Consider the following 20,700-nt stretch of genomic DNA (forward strand, 5'->3'; position numbering starts at 1 on the left):
TCCCTAATCTCAAATTTCATGATGATAACTTTTTATGTGTTAATCATTAGATCTATCTAAAAAGATCAAATCAAGACACCTATGGTTAGGAGCGGAGCCAGCACGCTGCCCTAAAAAAAAAAAATTTAATACCTAGCTAATTAAAAAAAAAAAAAAGTATTTCTAATTAAACTTCATTTATGCACACACCCTGTCCTTGTTGTGGCTTTCACAGTTCGTACTCCGTAGGAAGCTACGCGTCTCCTTCCTCTGCCCCATGCAATAACAAAGAAAGCTTAATCAACGATAATTTTAATTTCCTAAAATAGATGGTCACGATAATCTTTTTATTCTTATAAAAATCTATTTTAAATTGGACTTAATAACTGATTATAAATGTTTGATTCATGAACTTCATCGTTGCCCCCTCAGATAATGACGCTGTGACTCAGGGCCGTCTAAATTATTCTGGAAATCCTAAGTTGAAAAAAAAATTAAAGGTTTAAATATTTTTTAAAAATAAATATTAAAAATATTATTAGAGATATTTAATTTTATTAGTAAAATTTAAAAGGATAATTGTATACATTGCTCATGATTATTTATATAATCGAAAGGAGTGACCAAGTCATATAGTAATAATTTTATCTGGTATCGAACCTCACTTTTTCTTAGTAAAATTTATAAAAAAAATAAAAAATATTTTATGTTAACTAATTCGACAATGATTAATAAATTATTATAATACTATTATATACATTTTAATTGTTATTTTTTTTTAAAAAATATCAATTAATTTTAACTTAGATGAAGATAAGTCTTGACGCAATGATAAAAATTATTATTGTGTAACCTAGATGTAATAGGTTTGAGCAATAGTCTAGTAGATATAGATACTGTGTACAATAGATCATTCCTTAAAATCTCACATTGTAGAACTTTTGTGAACCAAACTGTCTTTTATCAATTTTAACTTGGATAAATCATCAATTAAATTTATTTAGTCAAAAATATTTAGCTAGTAAATATCGACGACAAATTATTTAAAAACAAAAGTGTGTATAATAACTCGTCGAAGAGTAAAGACATAATAATGGTAAAAAAATGATAATAACGAAACATAATAATAATGGCAAAAAAATGATAATAAAAGAGTAGAGAGGAAGAAAAATAAAATAATAATAATGGTAAAAAAATTGATAATAAAAAAGTAGAGAGAAAGACAAAAAAATTTAGAGAGAAATAATAGTACAACGTTAAATATGCTTTTGAGTATAACATTTTTAATTTATTAACGAGACTTAATTTTAATTATTAAATTAAATTTTAATCAGTGAAAAATTAAAAATTACGAGTCAAATTTTAATTAAAAATAAAAAAAATATCAACCAAATCTAATTTTAATATTAAAATTTTAAAATTATCAATCAAATCTAATACGAGTGAAAAAATAAAAACGATCAAATTTAACTTTAATCTATAAAAAATCAAAAATTATTGGTTAAATCTAAAAATTAAAAATTATTGATCAAATATAATTTAACTAGTAAAAAATTAAAATTATCGATGAAATAAATCTATTTATTTTAGTTATAATTTTGAATATTTAATATCCAAATTAAAATTATATATATATATATATATGTATATATATATATATACATATATATATATATATAATTTAATGGACCCCAATATAATAAGGGTCCTAGGCATAGGTCTTAATAGTCTATGCCTTGAGCAGGTCCTAGTGTGACTTGTGGAGCAGAGAGCTTCAACCTACTATCAGGTGTATTATCGGAATTGGACAGAGGGAGGCGGCCAATGCAATGTGTCCATCACCAGCAGTCATAATTTTGTTAGCTAGAGCTCTAGAGCCAATCATTTGATGATTGTATTTTGGACTTGTTGTATCATATTCTATATATAAATAAAGACATTTGGTTTTTGGTTATTATACTTACTTGTATTGGTGCCAAGTAAACTAAGTATAATAACGTCCTTGAGTAGAAGGTTCTTATCTATATCAATCGGTTAGCTGAACCGATAGTGAGATGATATAGGGAACACTACTCTTAATCATTCCTAGTCGAGTATTAACATTTAGGGACAATGTTAATGCAATAAGACTAGCATGTAGGTCAACTCGATGACTTGATCTCACAAGTCATGGATATAGAGATATCAAGTTGACACATGGGTATACATTAGAGAATGTATACTGAATGACCCGCCATGAGAAAGTATCATGGATCGTTATATGAGTGTCCACTACAAAAAAAAACAGGCTTACCGACGGAATTTTCCGTCGTAATTCCGTCGGTATAGTTGCTTAGTGACGGAATTATGACGGAAAATCAGTTGTCAGAAGATAATTTGTCGGAAACAGATATACCGACGGAATTTAAATTCCGTCGGTAATTACCGACGGAATTAGGATTTCCGTAGTAAAATTTACTGACGGAATTTATATTTCCGTCGGTAAATCATGCCGGAAATAGTGCTTCCTGTAGTTGTGGTTACCGACGGAAACGTTGTTTCCGTCGGTGTTTATCGACGGAAATATAAATTCCGTCGGTAAATAATTTTATAAATACCGACGGAAATATCGTTTCTGTCGGTAAACCATTACGATAATTGCCAACGGAATACTTATTCCGTCGGTATTCCGTCAGTAAAATAAAAAAAAAATTAGAAGAAAAAATTTATATTTCTTTTTGTACCTTGTTTACAATCCATATATACACTAAATTATCACAGACGATGACATTTCATATATACAAACACATACAAACAATCACATCCATACAAACACATACAAACAATTACTTTCACACCTACAAACACATTTCATATATCCTAATAATTCATACAATTCATACAAACATAAATAAACTATAACATCCATACAAACAAAGTAATATAAATAAAAACAATTACAATCATCTAAAACAAATAAAATCTAAACAAATCACAATAATAGAAACAAACTAAACTATCCAAATTTCCATATATAAATCCAAATTTATAGAATCAGATATTTAAATACATACCATGATAGAAAATACTCCAAATTATACATCCGCATATAATAGAAAATCCTGCAAAAAGTAAAATGCAATAGAATATGATTATTTATGAATAAGATAAAATTTTTGTAGTGATTTATATATAGCTAATTTTGATACCTGGATATAAATGAGCAAATGATGATGACGATGACGATGACGACGACGATGATGATTAATATGTCAATAGGAACTCCTGAAACATACAATAATATAATATTTAGAAATGTGCAGATTAAAATATCAAAACATAATAAATATAATTTTGTAATACTATAATGAAATGCTGAAACCTAAAAAAGAATGATCCATGCCTCAACTATTCATGATTAAATCTTTCAAAAATACACAAACAAACAAAAGGTTAATAATTAAAACTAAGTAGGAAAAACTACTTACAAAAGGATGATCCCTCCAAAACTCTGTAAAGACTTCCTCTAGAAATCATTACAATGACACTCGTTAAATATGCAAGAAAAGAAATGAGAGCAATGCACTAAAAAAGTATAATGTTTAACTAATTTTACATGTCAACGAAAAAAGATACCTCGATCATATTTTGGATATCTACTGATGGTGATGAATTGTTCCTGAGAAAATGTAATACAATTAATATCATATTTTAGAGGTGAGCAGATTATAATTAATATCAAAATAGAATAAATATATTTTGTATGTTTTATAAGTGATAAATAAACAAAAGGTAAGTTATAGTTATACAAACCTAATCAGAGTCCTGTGGGTCTTGAGTCTCTTGTAGAAGAAGAACTAGGACGAGCCCTGGCTCTTGGATCTTCAGATGAATTAGAAGTCTTGGAAATTGATGAACCTATTATAGTTAGTTATAAACTGACATTATCCTCTAGAACAATTTTAGATTCAAAAGATACTAGATTGTTCCGTTGGGAGAAGGATAAGATGAACATATTCTTAAAAAGAGATGAAGGTGGAACGAAGCAAAAGAGGTACAACATTGAGTATGCAACAAATTTTGCAAATGTTAGCGCTTTGCTATCACATCTGTAAAATTTGTTGCATATTCAATGTTGTACCTCTTTCGCTTCGTTCCACCTTCATCTCTTTGTAAGAATATCTTCATCTTATCCTTCTCCCAACAGAACAATCTAGTAGCTTTTAAATCTAAAATTGTTTTAGAGGATAGTGTCAGCTTATAACTAACTATATTGGATGTTATATTGGTATAGTACCTAGTTTGGATTTTGGCTGCATCAGAAGATGTGGTAATGAATTAAATAAAATCAAATAACCGAGGTCGTAAAGGATTTTGAAGTTGAGGTTCAATAGCTGATTGATACTTAGTTCATGAGTCAATACAATATCATATCAATTGAACAAAGTGTAACAAAAATTAGAATTCACAACCAACTGCATAGCCTCATCTAACTACCATGTAAGCCCCCGTATAGGGGAAGATGTGTTGGTTCACACATCTTAATTAATGAAGTATGAAGTGCGAATTTTGTGGATCATGCTGCACCAAAAGCATTTGAGTGAACTATGTCATTCACAAGTAAAAAACACAAAAACAAACTATCAGTACTAATAATTTATGTGGTCGATCATCTCTTCGATCGCATATATATATAATGTTTGCACAAATTAACCCAACTTAATTTGAACCACAATTTTCATTTTCTATAAGGAAATTAAACTAATTAATTAATTAATTAATAATTTTTGGGTTAAAGAGGCGACACTAAGAAATTAAAACCACCCATGAATACATAATGCATACTATATTTTCCAAAAGTACATAAGTTGGATTAAATCTTATCATAATTTGGTTTAACACTGACAAGATTATTATTTTATATCAATCATGTAGATGGTACATTCCTAGCCAATGTGTTGAAGACATCTTCAGACAATTTTCATATATATCAAGACCTTGCCCATCCTAGCTAAAATCTCTAGTCAAGAGGGAAAACCTTATAATCGTTATTAACAAAGGTCACAAACTAAAATTTTGAATTTTTTGAAACCCCATTTAATTAGTTTAAAAGATTGGATCAATACTAACAATTGGATCAATTTAACTAGCTAGCTAGCTTGAGTCATTCTGTATTGGTTGGCTAGCTAGCAAGTTATATAAAATACCAAGTCATCTCTTGTCTCCTCCATCAGTTACTCCATATATCCATATAATATTCCCTATTTATTTTGTGTCCCTACACAATAGAGAAAAAATTTGTAGTAGAAACCACTTGTTGGCAGCCAACACAGCCATCGGCCTCGACACAGCTGCCGTTCACTTGCAAGCTCTCAGCACAGTCGTCGACCACTTGCTAGCAGCTGGACGACCGCTTGCTAGCAGCTGATCGGTACAGTTGTCGCTTGTTTGCTAGCAGCCGCGGGCAAGCGATAGACCGCTTGCTAGCGGTCGACACAACCACTAGCGTGCGGCTAGCGCCCCGCAAAGCCGCCAGCCGTGTGGTAGCGACTGGCGGAGAGGAGAAAAATGGAGAGGAGAGGAGAGAACTTACCTGAAGATCATCGGAGAGGAGAGATCGTGCTGGAATCGCCGAAAAGGAGAGATCGCACCGGAATCGCCGAAGAGGAGAGATTGCGCCAGAATCGCGGGAGAGGAGGAAATCGAGCGCACGAGAGGAGAAGGGATGGTGCCCTAATTTTATTTTCGGGATTACCGACGGAATTTAGATTCCGTCGGAAATTACCGACGGAATCTAAATTCCGTCGGTAATCCTGATATTTTTGTTTTTATTTCAGGATTTCCGACGGAAATTAGATTTCGTCGGAAATTACCGACGGAATTTAGATTCCGTCGGTAATCACCGATGGAATTTAGATTCCGTCGGAAATCCTGATATTTTTTGTTTATATTTCAGGATTACCGACGGAAATTAGATTCCGTCGGTACTTACCGACGGAAATTATATTTTGTCGGTAATCCTGATTTTTCCCCTGTTAATAAATAGTTCCTATCATTGTATCGACGGAAATTAAATTCCGTCGGAAAATATTACCGACGGAATTTTAATTCCGTCGATAATATTCTAATTTTACCGACGGAAAATTAATTCCGTCGGTAATATTTAATATTACCAACGAAAATTAGATTCCGTCGGAGAGTACCGATGGAAATTAGTTTCCGTCGGAGATTACCGACGGAATATTATTCCGTCGGTATAGTCCGTCAGTAATCCTGATTATTTTTGTAGTGGTCATATACTTTCTCATGTGGCTATTAGTATGACTACTAGTCCTTAGACCTGAAGTCACCATGGATCCCTACATAAGGAGTTATGTGCTTTGGTTTCGTCTAACGTCACCCGTAACTGGGTGGACTATAAAGGCGATTACTGGGTATGTAATGAATTATGTAGAGGGATGTGAGTGATGTAGATGGGATCTATCCCTCCTATATGACGGGAGTGACATCGATATTCTTGATAGAGTGAGACCACGAAGTACATGACCATGCCCAAATGAGTCAATATAGGATATTGAGCTCATTTGATTTAGTGAGTCTACTTGAAGTTCAAGATTTAGATTGATTAGAGGATGACACGGTCTATGCCTCATCTTGATCAATCTAGATGTCTAGGATAGAAGGACACTTGTCATATATTGTGAGGAGTCACAATTAGTAGTCACAAGGTGATGATGGATCTCAACATTCTTGTAACATTGGGTAGTAATGATGTGTTGCTAGATACCGCTCATTACTTATGCTCCTAAATGGGTTTAGGGACATTGCCAACGTTACAAGAACCTATAGGGTCACATACTAAGGACAATTAGATGGAGATTATGTTCATATGATGAACCAAGAGGATTAGATTCATTTGATGATTCAAATTGGATTAAGAGTAATCCTAATTGGGCTAACTTGAGTTGGACTCAAGTTGATTCATGTATTTAATGAGTCTAATTTAGATTATGACTCATTGAATCAATTTAATTAAATGAATTAGATTTATTATATTAAATTGGCTTGAATTAAATGGTTGGATTAGATCAACCATGAGAGAGATTAAGTCAAGTTTGACTTGACTTGAGAGGAAGATGAAGAGTCAAGTTTGACTTGACTTCATGCCACCTCATTGGTGAGTTGACATTAAATGGCCAATGATGAGGTGCCACATCATCATGTTTAGCACATGTGTGTGCCACCTCATGGAGGTTACAAATCTCTTAATGGCCACACTTAATGCAAAAATGGGGGTTACACTTGGGAAAGTGGCCGGCCACCTTTTGTTGTGGATGTGAATTCATTTTCTCATTCATGTGCATTCACTTCATCTCCTTCCTCTAGCCATTTTTGCTCTCCCTCTCCTTTCATTGGCCGAATCCCATAAGGTGCTAGCACACCTTGTTTTGGTCATCTCCACCTAGTGTGTTCGTGTGGATACGTATAGAGAAGTATCTATCTTTGATACTTTCGAGATCCGACGAATCTTGGACGAGCGGGATACGAAAAGGGCATGCATCGAAGGTATAGATCTCTTCCATGTAGATCTAGGAGTAGATCTAAGTTTTAGTAAACTCGTACTCGTATTTAAATTTTTGAAATCTATCCTTCGCACGAGATCCAGTGGCATGGGTGATTCGGGGTTTCCGCGACGCGAAAACGCAGTTTTCGCGGCCCGATAACCCAACAAATTTATCTATACTAAACTAATATCCTTAGCTCCATTCCTATCTACGGTATTATATTTAAGGAGAAAATTATATTTTCAGTCCTGTAACTTGCATCTTTTTCAATTTTAGTCCTGTTACGAGTTAATTTACGTTCTTAGTCCTGTAACTTGTAATATTTTCCAATTTCAGTCCTTTTTCCTCTAAAATTGAAATTTGTCAATGAAAAATGTCTAGTTTGTGGTTAGAATATAAAAAGCACATGGGTCATAAAAAATCAAAATCCCCAAATTCAATTTACAACTAATCATTTTCCGTTGAAAAATTTTAATTTTAGAAGAAAAATGACTGAAATTGGAAAATATTACAAGTTACAGGATTAAAAATGTAAACTGACACATAATAGGATTAAAATTGAAAAAAAAAACGTAAGTTACAGGACTAAAAATGTAATTTTCTCCATATTTTAAGTAAGTGATGTTGAATAAGTGAATGGAGAAGAAATGGAAGAGGAAACTGAATGGGACTTTAGTCCCACATTGGAAGTTTCAAGGCATTTTTGTTGGTTTATATTGATTTACATATATTGAGGATGTGAATAAATGCATGGGGAGAGGCTCTCTCTCACGCGTGGGTGCGCAAGGGGGGTGCAAATTCAGGGCCCGGATTGCACTGAACCATGTTGACGCGTGTGCGAGTGCGACTTGCGCACATGAATGCTGGACCGGTCGGGGCAAAATTTGCCCAAGGAGGCTCCGATCATAGGCAGAGAAGACACAGCAAGCAAAGGCTCTCCATTTTTCCTCCTCCTATGTCGTGCAGTTCCTGCTCGACGGAGTGCCGATGGTAGCATTCGGGTACCACTTAGCTCGTCGTGGCCACCAGTGCTTGATCGGATTCACGATTGGTCATTGTATCCTAGGAAACAGACGACCCTTGTAAACCTCGAAGCACAGTCGGATCGCTCTGTCGGTCTCTTTGTCCGACCAACAGACTTCTTTGCCTGCTCGAGATCTTTGCCCGGCTGCCTGCTCGGTCGGCCTTTCTGATCTGCTGCGCCCGCTCGTGATGCTCGGCCGATCAACCCAATTTGTCAACACTGTGCAGACTGCCTTCATCACTTGACAAAAACCAGCCCTTACTGGCAGCCTGAGATTATCAGCTCAGGTCATCTCAGTTGTAAGTTGAATTTAATTCGAGTATTTAAATTCGGCTAATACCCTGTATATCTCCGACAATAGATTGTTTGTGTCCAACAATCTTGAAACAGATTCCTGTCATAGGCAGGAAGACATAGCAAGCAAAGGCTCTCCATTTTTCCTCCTCTGTCGTGCAGTTCCTACTCGACGATAGTAGCATTCGGGTACCACTTAGCTCACTATGGCCACCAGTGCTTGATCAGATTCACGATCGGTCATTGTATCCTGAGAAACAGACGACTCTTGTAAGCCTTGAAGCACAATCGGATCGCCTAGTTGGTCTCTTTGTCCGACCGACAGACTTATCTGCCTGCTCGAGATCTTTGCCCGGCTGCCCGCTCGGTCGACCTTTCTGATCTGCTGCGCCCGCTCATGATGCTCGGCCGATCAACCCAATTTGTCAACACTGTGCAGACTGCCTTCATCACTTGACAAAAACCAGCCACTGCTGGCAGCCTGAGATTATCAGCTCAGGCCATCTCAGCTGTAAGTTGAATTGAATTCGAGTATTTAAATTCGGCTAATACCCTGTATATCTCCGACAACATATTGTTTGTGTCCAACAATCTTGAAACAGATTCGCTTCTGTTGAGATGGTCACGGAACAAAATTGTAACGACCCACCTCCTACTAAGCTAGGCTGTGAGGTCGGACCGTCACATTATGTTGTGCTAAGCTATATCTTAAGGTGTTGAAAACTAAGTTAATTAAAAATTTTGCTAACTAATACAATTTCTTCTGCTAATTTCTATTAGATCTGAAATTCATGTTTAAACTACATCTTAAATGCTATTCCTATGCTAAAGGAGGTAATCTAGGCTTCACATATGATCAAGGGCTGAAATGAGGGGTTTCCAACTGTTATCAGGTCTCCCAATCGATCGGTGGATCAATTGGAGTGGTCTGATCGATCCACTGATCGATTCAGCTTGCTACTGTGCACGGGATAAATTCTGGATCGATCGGTTGATCGATCCAGACTTGTTGTTCGATCCAGTGATCGATTCCAAAGCTCTCTGTTCACAACAGAACGCGACCGGATCAATCAGCTGATCGATTGAGAACCCTCGAATCGATCGGCTGATCTATCGGGGTTACTGATTTCGTATCAGGAATATGATTTCAGCACTGTTTCGTGCCCAAATCACATACATAAATTCTAAAGTGGCTAGACAATATCCTAATATCAGATACTAGTATTCTAAGCATGATAACTAGTATTCTAGACATACTTTCACAATTCAGGGCATTTAGATAACTAAGTAAGCAAAGAGTAACATGATAAGAAACGCTAAGTTCTTAAATGTTCTAGTTCTTCCGAGATCTTTATTCCAGGTTCCATCCACACACATCTTCATTGCATTGTCCTCCAGCCTCCGCTAATCCATCCTTCCTTTACCTTTATCTGTAGTATAAGGAAAAGAAGTATCTGTAAGCTTGGGAGCTTAGTAAGAAACCATCTACCTCACAAAACATGCATTCGATGCAATTTATGCTTTTAAAACATGCTATTTGAAATATATGCTAAACCTTGCTAAACATGGATTCTAAAACATGACATAATCACATACGATACATGGCAATCATAGCTAAGCATAAAATCATCATGTGGATCCATAAGAACTAAACTGAAATAAAAGCTGAGCTACACTACTGCTAATTGATGCTAAGCTGCTCTGTATTCACATAAACTATTTTGTGAAGTTTTGAAAGCTAGTTATCATAAATAGATGAAAATACGTAATCATGCTGCTGATGGGCCCGATAACTATACTTGCTGTGCGCGCATCCCTAACTAAACCCGAGGTTGCAAATTCCGAATCTAGTAGGGTTTACTAGGTTATCTAAACCTAGGGACGACTATGGGAGCCCAACCCAATGGACATCTAGTCCAGTACAGTGCCACTGCTAAAAGTAAAATACTGAGCATAAGCTAATAATTCTTGTCTTGCTTTTACTAGGTTGTCTAAACCTAGAACTAGGTTATCTAAACCTAGAGGCGACTGTGGGAGCCCACCCATTGGACCGTAGTCCCATAAAAGCTGTAGCAAGACTAAATGTGATATAAAATGCTTCTACTGCATTTATCTAAACTATTGAAATGCATATGGTGGCATTTTACTAAGCTAAGCATTAAAGCAAACACTTGGTGTGCGCTAATTCACACCCTATATACTGAAAATTCTGCATATGACTAAACTAATGCATAAACGTATGAAGAGTTACTTATACTGCAGGTGAGGGGTTTCTTACCTCCTGCTCAAAGTTTCTTACAAATCCAAACGCTAGGTTTCCGGTGGAGAAGATCCCCTTGTCGATCTCCTCGCGTCTACGTGCCCTTCTCGCGGAGAGGAACGTTCTCGTGCTAGAGTCGTCACTGGGAGGTGCTCCTATGGCCCTTGAAACAGAACCCTAAGTTCCTAGGTCTTGGGCGCCGAGAGGGTGGAGAGGAAGAGGGGCGGCATGTGAGGGTTTTAGGAAGAGAAGAGTTGCGTTAAAAACAATTCTCCACTTAATAATTTTCCTATTTATATTAAGTGGTTAATTCGGCCCAACTCTAACATAAATATAATTGATTCCCTTTTCTTTCAGCACGGCCCTGCTGGGTTCACTTGGTTACTAGAGTTATCTATAAGACTTAGAGTCCTATAGGTCTCGGGTTCTATTCCCGCTTAGGCTATTTTACGTTTCTATTTATTTTTGCTACTTCCACTACTCTAAAAATTCTATAAAAATATCCTAAAATTCCAGAAAAATAGTAGGATATTTATATAAGTCTTTTGAGAATTTTTGGGTGTTATAATCCCCCATACCTTATAAAAAGTTCATCCTCGAACTTAGAATAACTCTGGGTACTTCTGTCTCATGCTAACTTCTGTCTCCCAAGTTGCCTGTTCTGCTGTGTGACTTTGCCAAATGACTTTTACTAATAGTACTTTCTTGTTCCGTAATTTCTTAACTGCTCAGTCTATTATCTGAACAGGACGACTGTCATAGCTGAGGTCTTCGCTGACTCGTACCGACTGGGGCTCAATCACCTGGGTGGCATCTAGGATATGCTTCTTCAGCATAGAGACATGAAATACATTGTGGATAGCTGACATTTCCTAGGGTAGTTCTAGTTCCTTCTGTTCACCACTCTCATACCAGCAGATTGGAGATCTACACCTCCGCCCATAGAGAGCCTCGCAAGGTGCCATGTCGATAGTGGGTTGTATGCAAATTCTACTAAACTCAGATATTTACACCAACTTCTCTTGAAATCTAGGGCACACGCTCGGAGCATATCTTCGAGTACCTGATTTACCCGCTCCGTCTGACCATCTGTTTGAGGATGGAAGGTTGTGCTAAATTTTAACTTGGTGCCCAATGCTGACTGTACACACTCCCAGAAGTGTGATGTGAATCTGCTGTCTCTGTCTGAAATAATGGTCCGTGGGACTCCATGCAGTCAGACAATATCCTTGAAATACAACTGAGCTAGCTGCTCCATAGAGTAGGATATCCTGATAGCTAAGAAGTGGGCTGATTTAGTCAACCTGTCGACTATTACCTAGATGGCATCAAAACCATTCGTGGTTCTGGGTAATCCCACTATGAAATCCATGGAAATATCCTCCCACTTCCATTCTGGGATCTGAATGGGCTACAGAACTCCTCCTGGTCTCTGATGTTCTGCCTTGACCCTCTGACAGGTCAGACAAATACTATATACCTAGCGACGTCTCTTTTCATCCTAGGCCACCAAAAACGTTTCTTTAGATCTTGGTACATTTTAGTGGTACCAGGATGCATTGCATAAGGAGTCCTGTGAGCCTCGTCTAGAATCTTCCTCCGTAGTTCCTCACGATCCGAAACGCATAGTCTGTCACCAAAATATAATACCCCACTATCTGAGACCCTGAACTCTCCACTTTCTGATTCTGTTAACCCTTGCTTGATTTTCTGAATTTCAGGGTCCTGATCCTGAGCTGTCTGGATGTCACCAAGCAGGGTAGATGCTAAAGTCATAGTAGATGTTGGTGCAAGATGCACCAGAATCAAACCTAAGTTTTGATGTTGTCAAAGGTTCAAGTTAAGTCTTATTGTGATCTAACAAGTTTACTGAGTGTGCAGAATGTTTACTCAACCGGGAAAGACCTAGTTGGAGGCTAGGCAGGAGAAATCTTAGCAGATCGTGGAACCCAGGTGAAAGTCCAAGTAGGTCGAGGGGAGACAAAGCTTGGCAGTGTGATCGAGAGGTCTGAAGCACCGAAGATCAAAGGAAAAGTCCTGGGGAGCCGATCAAGGCTGAGTGAGAAGTCCAAACTAGATCTGGAGGATCAAAGTTTGGCAGGTAGGTTGAGATAAGCAAACTGGAGGAGCGACAGTGAGGTCGGGTTCCCGAAGGGAACAACCTTAGGTCGCTGATCCAACTGAAGAAACCAGGAAGGTTTCCAAGTTGAGATCAAGAACAGTTCTACTGTTCTTTTATTACTCATGCATTATTATACTGTTATGCTAATATCTGTGTTGCAGGGTGTTTTGTTGTTCTAACACTGTTTTGCAGGTCTAGGCGGATCGGTCGACCGAACCAGAGGACCGATCGACCGAACCAAGTAAGATCAGCACAGAAGTCAGTCCAGATCAGAACTGAGCCAGAGTTTGGTCAAAACTTGATCGGTCGACCGAATAGTAAGATCGGTCGACCGAACCTGTTGACTCAGCAAGCCAGTTCATTAGCACCGAATCAGCAAGCAAAGGAAAGAAGGGCTGATTGGTCGACCGAACAAGAGGATCGGTCGACCGATCCAATCAACATTAATCAACATTAAAGGGTGATCTCGGCAGATTTCAACGAACAAGGAAAAACCTTGTTCAGTCGACCGATAAAGGGTTCGATCGACCGAACCATTGAAGGCCAGTTAATGCAGAATTTACGAGTCAGCGTCAGACTCTAGCTGTGGGTGATTGGAGCTGGTTCGGTCGACCGAACAGAGGGATCGATCGACCGAACCTCAGTCCACCTATAAATTTAGACTCGAAGACAGAGGCCAATTAAGAATTTTTCTGATCACAAGTTACTACTCTGCAAGCGACTCATCTTCAGTGCAAAGCTATGTCATTTGGAAGAACCGACCTACGCTACATCTTCGATTCATTTGTCGGTATACTTGTTTTTTGTTTTATACTTAATTTCTAATAAGATAGTAGATTTGTTACTATCTTATTCTATTGTACTTGTACGATCTGCTTCTCTCCGAGGAGTTCGGAGAGAAGGGTTTTAGTGCTTTGCCCATCGGTGCGGTCAAGGACCGCGGGCCTTCGAGTAGGAGTCGAGCTAGGCTCCGAACGAAGTACATGATTGTGTCTCCTTTTTTATTCCGCTGCATGATTCAGACTTAAAAAGAAAAGAATAGTTTTAAAAAGAAGCGATATTCACCCCCCCCCCCTCTATCGCGCTACTCGATCCTATCAGTAGAGAGCTGTCCCACTATAAGTTCCAGACCAAAATCTGTAATCTCCTTCTGTAGGGATGGTGACATGGCTGCCAGGGATAGTAAGGTGACACTGGACTTCCTGTTAAGTGTGTCTGCCACCTTATTGGCCTTTCCTGGGTGGTAGAGGATGTCTATATCATAGTCCTTGACCAGCTCGAGCCATCTGTGCTGTCGCATATTCAGATCCTTCTGAGTGAAGAAGTACTTCAAACTCTGATGATCTGTATACACTCTACAATGAGCTCCATACAAGTAATGTCTCCAAATTTTGAGAGCGAAGACAACCGCTGCAAGCTCGAGGTCATGAGTAGGGTAGTTCCTCTCATAATCCTTGAGTTGTCTGGAGGCATAGGCGATCACCTTGCCATTTTGCATCAATACTGCTCCTAGTCCCAACTTAGAGGCATTACTATAAATATCAAAGCTGTCTGTGTTTTCTGGTAGAGCCAAAATGGGAGCACTAGTCAATCTCCTCTTTAGCTCGCTGAAGCTGTTCTCACAGTCCTCTGTCCACTGAAATTTTCTGTTCTTTCTGGTAAGAGCTGTCAGTGGGGAGGCTATCCTGGAGAAGTCCTCTACGAATTTTCTGTAATAGCCCGCTAGTCCTAGGAAGCTTCTGATCTCACTGGCGTTCTTAGGTCTTTTCCAGTTACTCACAGACTTTATCTTGCTGGGGTCTACCATAACACCATCCTTGGAGATGATGTGACCCAGAAAGGACACCTGATCGAGCCAGAATTCACACTTCGTGAACTTGGCGTACAGCTGGTTTTGCTGAAGGATCTGTAGTACTGTATTCAGGTGCTCTGCATGTTCTTCCTGAGTTCAGGAATAGATAAGAATATCGTCGATGAACACGATAATAAACTTATCTAAGTATTCCCTGAATACTCTGTTCATGAGATCTATGAAGGTAGCTGGAGCATTTGTCATGCCAAAGGGCATGACTACGAACTCATAATGTCCGTATCTGGTCCTGAAGGCTGTCTTGGGTATATCACCTTCTTTAACTCTAACCTGGTGATATCCTGACCGGAGGTCTATTTTAGAGAACACTGCTGCTCCCTTTAGCTGATCAAATAGGTCATCTATTCTAGGAAGAGGATACCTGTTCTTGATCGTGACTTGGTTCAGTGCTCTGTAATCTATACACAGGCGCATGCTCTCATCCTTCTTCTTCACAAACAATACAGGCGCTCCCCATGGTGAGTGACTAGGACGTATGAAGCCCTTGTCAAGAAGCCCCTGTAGTTGCTCCTGAAGTTCCTTCAGTTCTGTTGGAGCCATGCGGTAAGGTGCTTTGGAGATGAGATTCGTACCGGGAATGAGTTCTATCTCGAATTCAATCTCCCTGTCTGGTGCTAGGCCTGGTAACTCTTTAGGGAAGACTGCTGGGTAGTCATATACAACTCGGACCTCTTCTAGCTTTTGGTCCTTGTCCTGACTGGTATTGACTACATGCGCTAAAAATCCCATACATCCTGAATCTAGCAATTTCTGTGCTTTCAGAGATGAGAGAAATTTCTTGGTTTTTCTCTTTGGTTCTCCGCTGTACTCAAATTGTACTCCTGCTTCAGGTTGGAATATGATTTTCTGTTTACGGCACTCGATAGAGACACCGTATCTGATCAGGAAGTCCATTCCAAAAATGACATCGTAATCAGTCATATCTAGCACTATCTGATCACAAAAGAGTTCTCTGTCTGCTATAATGACTGGCACTGCTCTGAGCCAGTGCGTGGATGTCATAATTTCTCCCGAAGGTAGTGTTGTCAGAAACTGACCACTGAGTACCTCTAGAGGTATCGCTAACTTTTCGAAAAATGCCCTGGATATATAAGAATGGGTTGCCCCAGTATCGAATAAGACAGTTGTACTTTACTGTAAAATACTGATCTGACCTGTAACAACTGTCGGGACATTCGCTACATTCTCTCTGGTGAGTGAATAGATCCTCGCGTTCATCGTGGCTGAGGGGGCTTCTAGTCTGCCCTGGCTGATGTATGGACCATCTAAAGCAGCTTGCATCTGGTGTAACTGGGCTGGCTGGCCTCCATACTGAATCGATTGTGGTTGAGGAAAACCGATCTTATTCGGGCACTGCTTAGCCATATGCCCCTCTTGTCCACATTCGAAGCTTCCTCGTGTGCCCTTGCGACAAACTCCTGGGTGGAATTTCCCACAAGTAGAACACTTGGGGTAACTAGGTTGTTTACTGGCTGGTCCTCCTTTTGGGTAACTCCTTGGTTTGCGTTTGTTGCCGGAGTTCCCTTTCCAGTTAGAGCTGTGGCCCTGGTGTTTCTGAGTACCTGAGCCTCCCTGACCTTTGGACTCTGAGAGGACTTGCTTTTGCTGTTTGACATTGTTCTGGTAGTGCTCGGTGGTCAGAGCACTGCTTACTAGTTCTTCAGTGGTTTGCGGCCTATGGACGCCGCTGGCCACGTTCATTGTTATTTCCGGCCTTAGCATCTTGAGCATCAACCGGACTCGTTCTTTTCAGTGCTGACTAGTTCAGGGCATAGACGAGCCAATCTGTTGAATTTCTTCACGGCTTCCTCCACTGAAAGGTTGCCCTGGCGAAATTCAGTGAACTTGTCGTAGTGGCAGTTTATAACCCGGATGTGAAAGAACTCCTCAAAGAATTCTCTCTCGAAGTCGGCCCATGTCATCTGGTTCACTGGGCGCTTCGCTTTAATTCTCTCCCACCACATACGTGCATCTCCTGTCAGGCAGAAGGAGGCGCACTTCACCTTTTCAACCTCTGGCCAGTCCAGAAGCTCCATCGTGCTCTCCAGTGTTTTGAACCAGACTTGGGCATCCCATGGTTCACTAGTGCCTGAGAAGTTCTCTGGCTTGATTCTCTGCCACTGGATCAGATAGGCTTCTCTCTATGCCCCTGCTGCTGGGGCTACCGGTGCTGCAGGTTAGACTGGTGGAACCTCTATCACCACTGGGGTTGCTAAATTCGGTTCTGGAGTGACAGTGGGAGTGTTCTGTTGATTAGCCCTTAAGGTGGCTATCTCCTGTTGCTGTTCGGTTAACTGCTTCTGTAACTGAGCCACTACTGTTGTAAGGTCTGGAGGAGGCACTGAGCTGCCTGCCTCATGCTGGGGCTCAGTAGCTGGTGTCTTTCTAACTGGGCGCCCTCGTACCATTTTCTAAAGAAATAGAGGGCATACATAACTAATAGGATCATATTGCATAACTATTGTTATCATGTTAGGTACTATCATACATATATAAACATGCTTTAGTTATCTAGGAACATGAAAACCAACAAAACATAAATGAAGTGAGAGATGTTCTTACTTGGAAGCTGAAGGTTCAATGCTGATGTGTGTGTAGGAAGTATGGAACTTTGCTCTGATACCACTCTGTAACGACCCGCCTCCTACTAAGCTAGGTTGTGAGGTCGGACCGTCACATTATGCTGTGCTAATTTCTTCTGGTGCAGAAAACTAAGTTAATTAAAATTTTTGCTAACTAATACAATTTCTTCTGCTAATTTCTATTAGATCTGAAATTCATGTTTAAACTACATCTTAAATGCTATTCCTATGCTAAAGGAGGTAATCTAGGCTTCACATATGATCAAGGGCTGAAATGAGGGGTTTCCAACTATTATCAGGCCTCCCAATCGATCGGTGGATCGATTGGAGTGGTCTGATCGATCCACTGATTGATTCAGCTTGCTACTGTTGGTTGCTACTCGGAAAACCTAGAGGTTCCACTGTACAAAAATTTTGTACAAAGGTTTGAACCTTTTCCTAGCTACTATGTGTTCTTTTAAATTAAATTTTGGATCGCCTGCAGAACTTAACACGTTTGATCCAAAACTTAATCTATTTGTTCTTTTAGGTTTAGACTTGGATCTCCTGCGGAACTTAACACATTCGATCCAAATCACCTAAGTTATTAATTCCATTAAATATTAATTTCCTTAATTGGTTCCCAGTACTGACGTGGCGAGGCACATGACCTTCTTGGATATGGGAGCAACCACCACCGACTAGACAAAACCTTTTAAGGAAAGCTAATATTTAATTTCCTAAAATAACTTTAGGTTAACTGAAAGGAACAATCAAATCACAAGGAAAAGTAAAAACAAAAGAACACAACATCGAAAAACATATTCGAAATACTAGAATCGTAAGCCTCTTGTATTTGGTATTTATTTCCAAAAATAACTAGTATGATGCGGAAAGGAAAAATTACTAGTTATACCTTTTAGAAAAGTCTCCTGATCTTCTACTGTATTCCTCTTCTAACCTCGGACATTGTGTGGGCAACGATCTTCCGAGATGAGAAATCACCAACACACCTTCTTCTCCTCCTTGCTAGGTTCGGCCAAAACAAGAGCTTCACCAAGGATGAAGAAAAACCACCAACCAAGCTCCAAGGGATGCAAGTTTTCTCTCCTTCTTCTTCTTCTTCTCCAAGTAGTATCCGGTCACCACAAGAGCTCCAAGGGAGATGAAGAATTCGGCCACCACAAAGAGGAAGAAAGAAAGAGAGGATGGCCGGCCACAACACCAAGGAAAAGAGGGAGAGAACAATAGAAGTTGTAACCCATGAAGGCACCCCTACCCCCTTCTTTTATATTCCTTGGCTTTGGCAAATAAGAAAATTTATTTATAATAAAATTTCCTTAACATTCCTTGACAACAATTAATTAATTAAGAAAAATAAAATAAAATTTCTTAATCAATTAATCATGGCCGGCCACCTCAAATAGAAAAATTAGGAGAGTTTCAATCAACAATTAAAACTTCCTTATTTGTCTTTGGAAATTTTAAAAAATAAAATTTCCCATTATAATCCCTTCATGGTTGATAACAAGAAATTTCTATAATTTTAATTTTTCAACATGTGAATAATTTTCAAAGAGAAAAATAAAATATCTTTCCAATATACAAATAAGGAAAGAGATCTAATCTCTTTCTCTAATATTTTGTAGATCCTTTTAAGAGAGATATTTTAATTTTAGTTCTCTTTAATAAATTATATCTTCCACATAATAAAAATTAAAAATTAAAATTCTTTTTAATTTAATGGGGGCCGGCCACCTAAGCTTGGGTTCAAGCTAGGGCCGGCCACCCATGAATCAAGGCTTGGCCGACCCTAGCTTGAACCACAAGCTAGCTTGGCCGGCCCCCTTATCATGGGTATGAAGGTGGGTATAGGTGGGTATAGGTGGGTATAATACTCTATAAATAAGAGGCTACGATAGGGACCGAGAGGAGGAATTGGTTTTGGTCTCCCGATAAAATTAAGCATCCCGTGTTCGCCCCGAACACACAACTTAATTTTATTAATAATAATTCATTCCACTAGAGAACTATTATTGAACTACCGCACCAATCCCAAATTACTTTTTTGGGCTCCTTCTTATTATGAGTGTGTTAGTCTCCCTGTGTTTAAGATTTCAAATGTTCACTAATTAAGTGAGTTACTGACAACTCATTTAATTAATATCTTAATCCAAGAATAGTACCACTCAACCTTATCGTCATGTCGGATTAAGTCCACCTGCAGGGTTTAACATGACAATCTTTATGAGCTCATCTTGGGGACATTATCAACCTAGATTACTAGGACACAGTTTCCTTCTATAATCAACAACACACACTATAAGTGATATCATTTCCCAACTTATCGGACTTATTGATTTATCGAACTAAATCTCACCCATTGATAAATTAAAAAATAAATATCAAATATATGTGCTTGTTATTATATTAGGATTAAGAGCACACACTTCCATAATAACTGAGGTATTTGTTTCTTTATAAAGTCAGTATAAAAGAAACAACCTCAAATGGTCTTACTCAATACACTCTAAGTGTACTAGTGTTATTATATAGTTAAGATAAACTAATTCCTAATTACACTACGACCTTCCAATGGTTTGTTCCTTTCCATTTTGGTCGTGAGCTGCTGTTTATAATTTATAAGGTACTGATAACATCATCTTCTGTATGTGACACCACATACTATGTTATCTACAATATAAATTAATTGAACAACTACAAACAAATGTAGACAATTTGACCAAATGTGATTCTTTATTTAAAATAAATGTTTACAAAAGCTTAGGCTTTCAGTATACATTCCAACAATCTCCCACTTATACTAATGACTAAGCTGTCATATCTTCTGCCATACATCTGATTCCCATCCCCTCCACATGCCGATCGAAAACTTTCGCCGGAAGGGCCTTAGTGAAAGGATCTGCCAGGTTATCTGCTGAGGCAATCTTGGCGATGACAACTTCTCCTCGCTTCACGATATCTCGTATCAGGTGGTACTTGCGCTCTATATGTTTACTTGCCTTATGGGCTCGTGGTTCCTTCA

Source organism: Zingiber officinale, chromosome 1A (genome assembly GCF_018446385.1).
Source record: "Zingiber officinale cultivar Zhangliang chromosome 1A, Zo_v1.1, whole genome shotgun sequence".
NCBI lineage: Eukaryota > Viridiplantae > Streptophyta > Magnoliopsida > Zingiberales > Zingiberaceae > Zingiber > Zingiber officinale.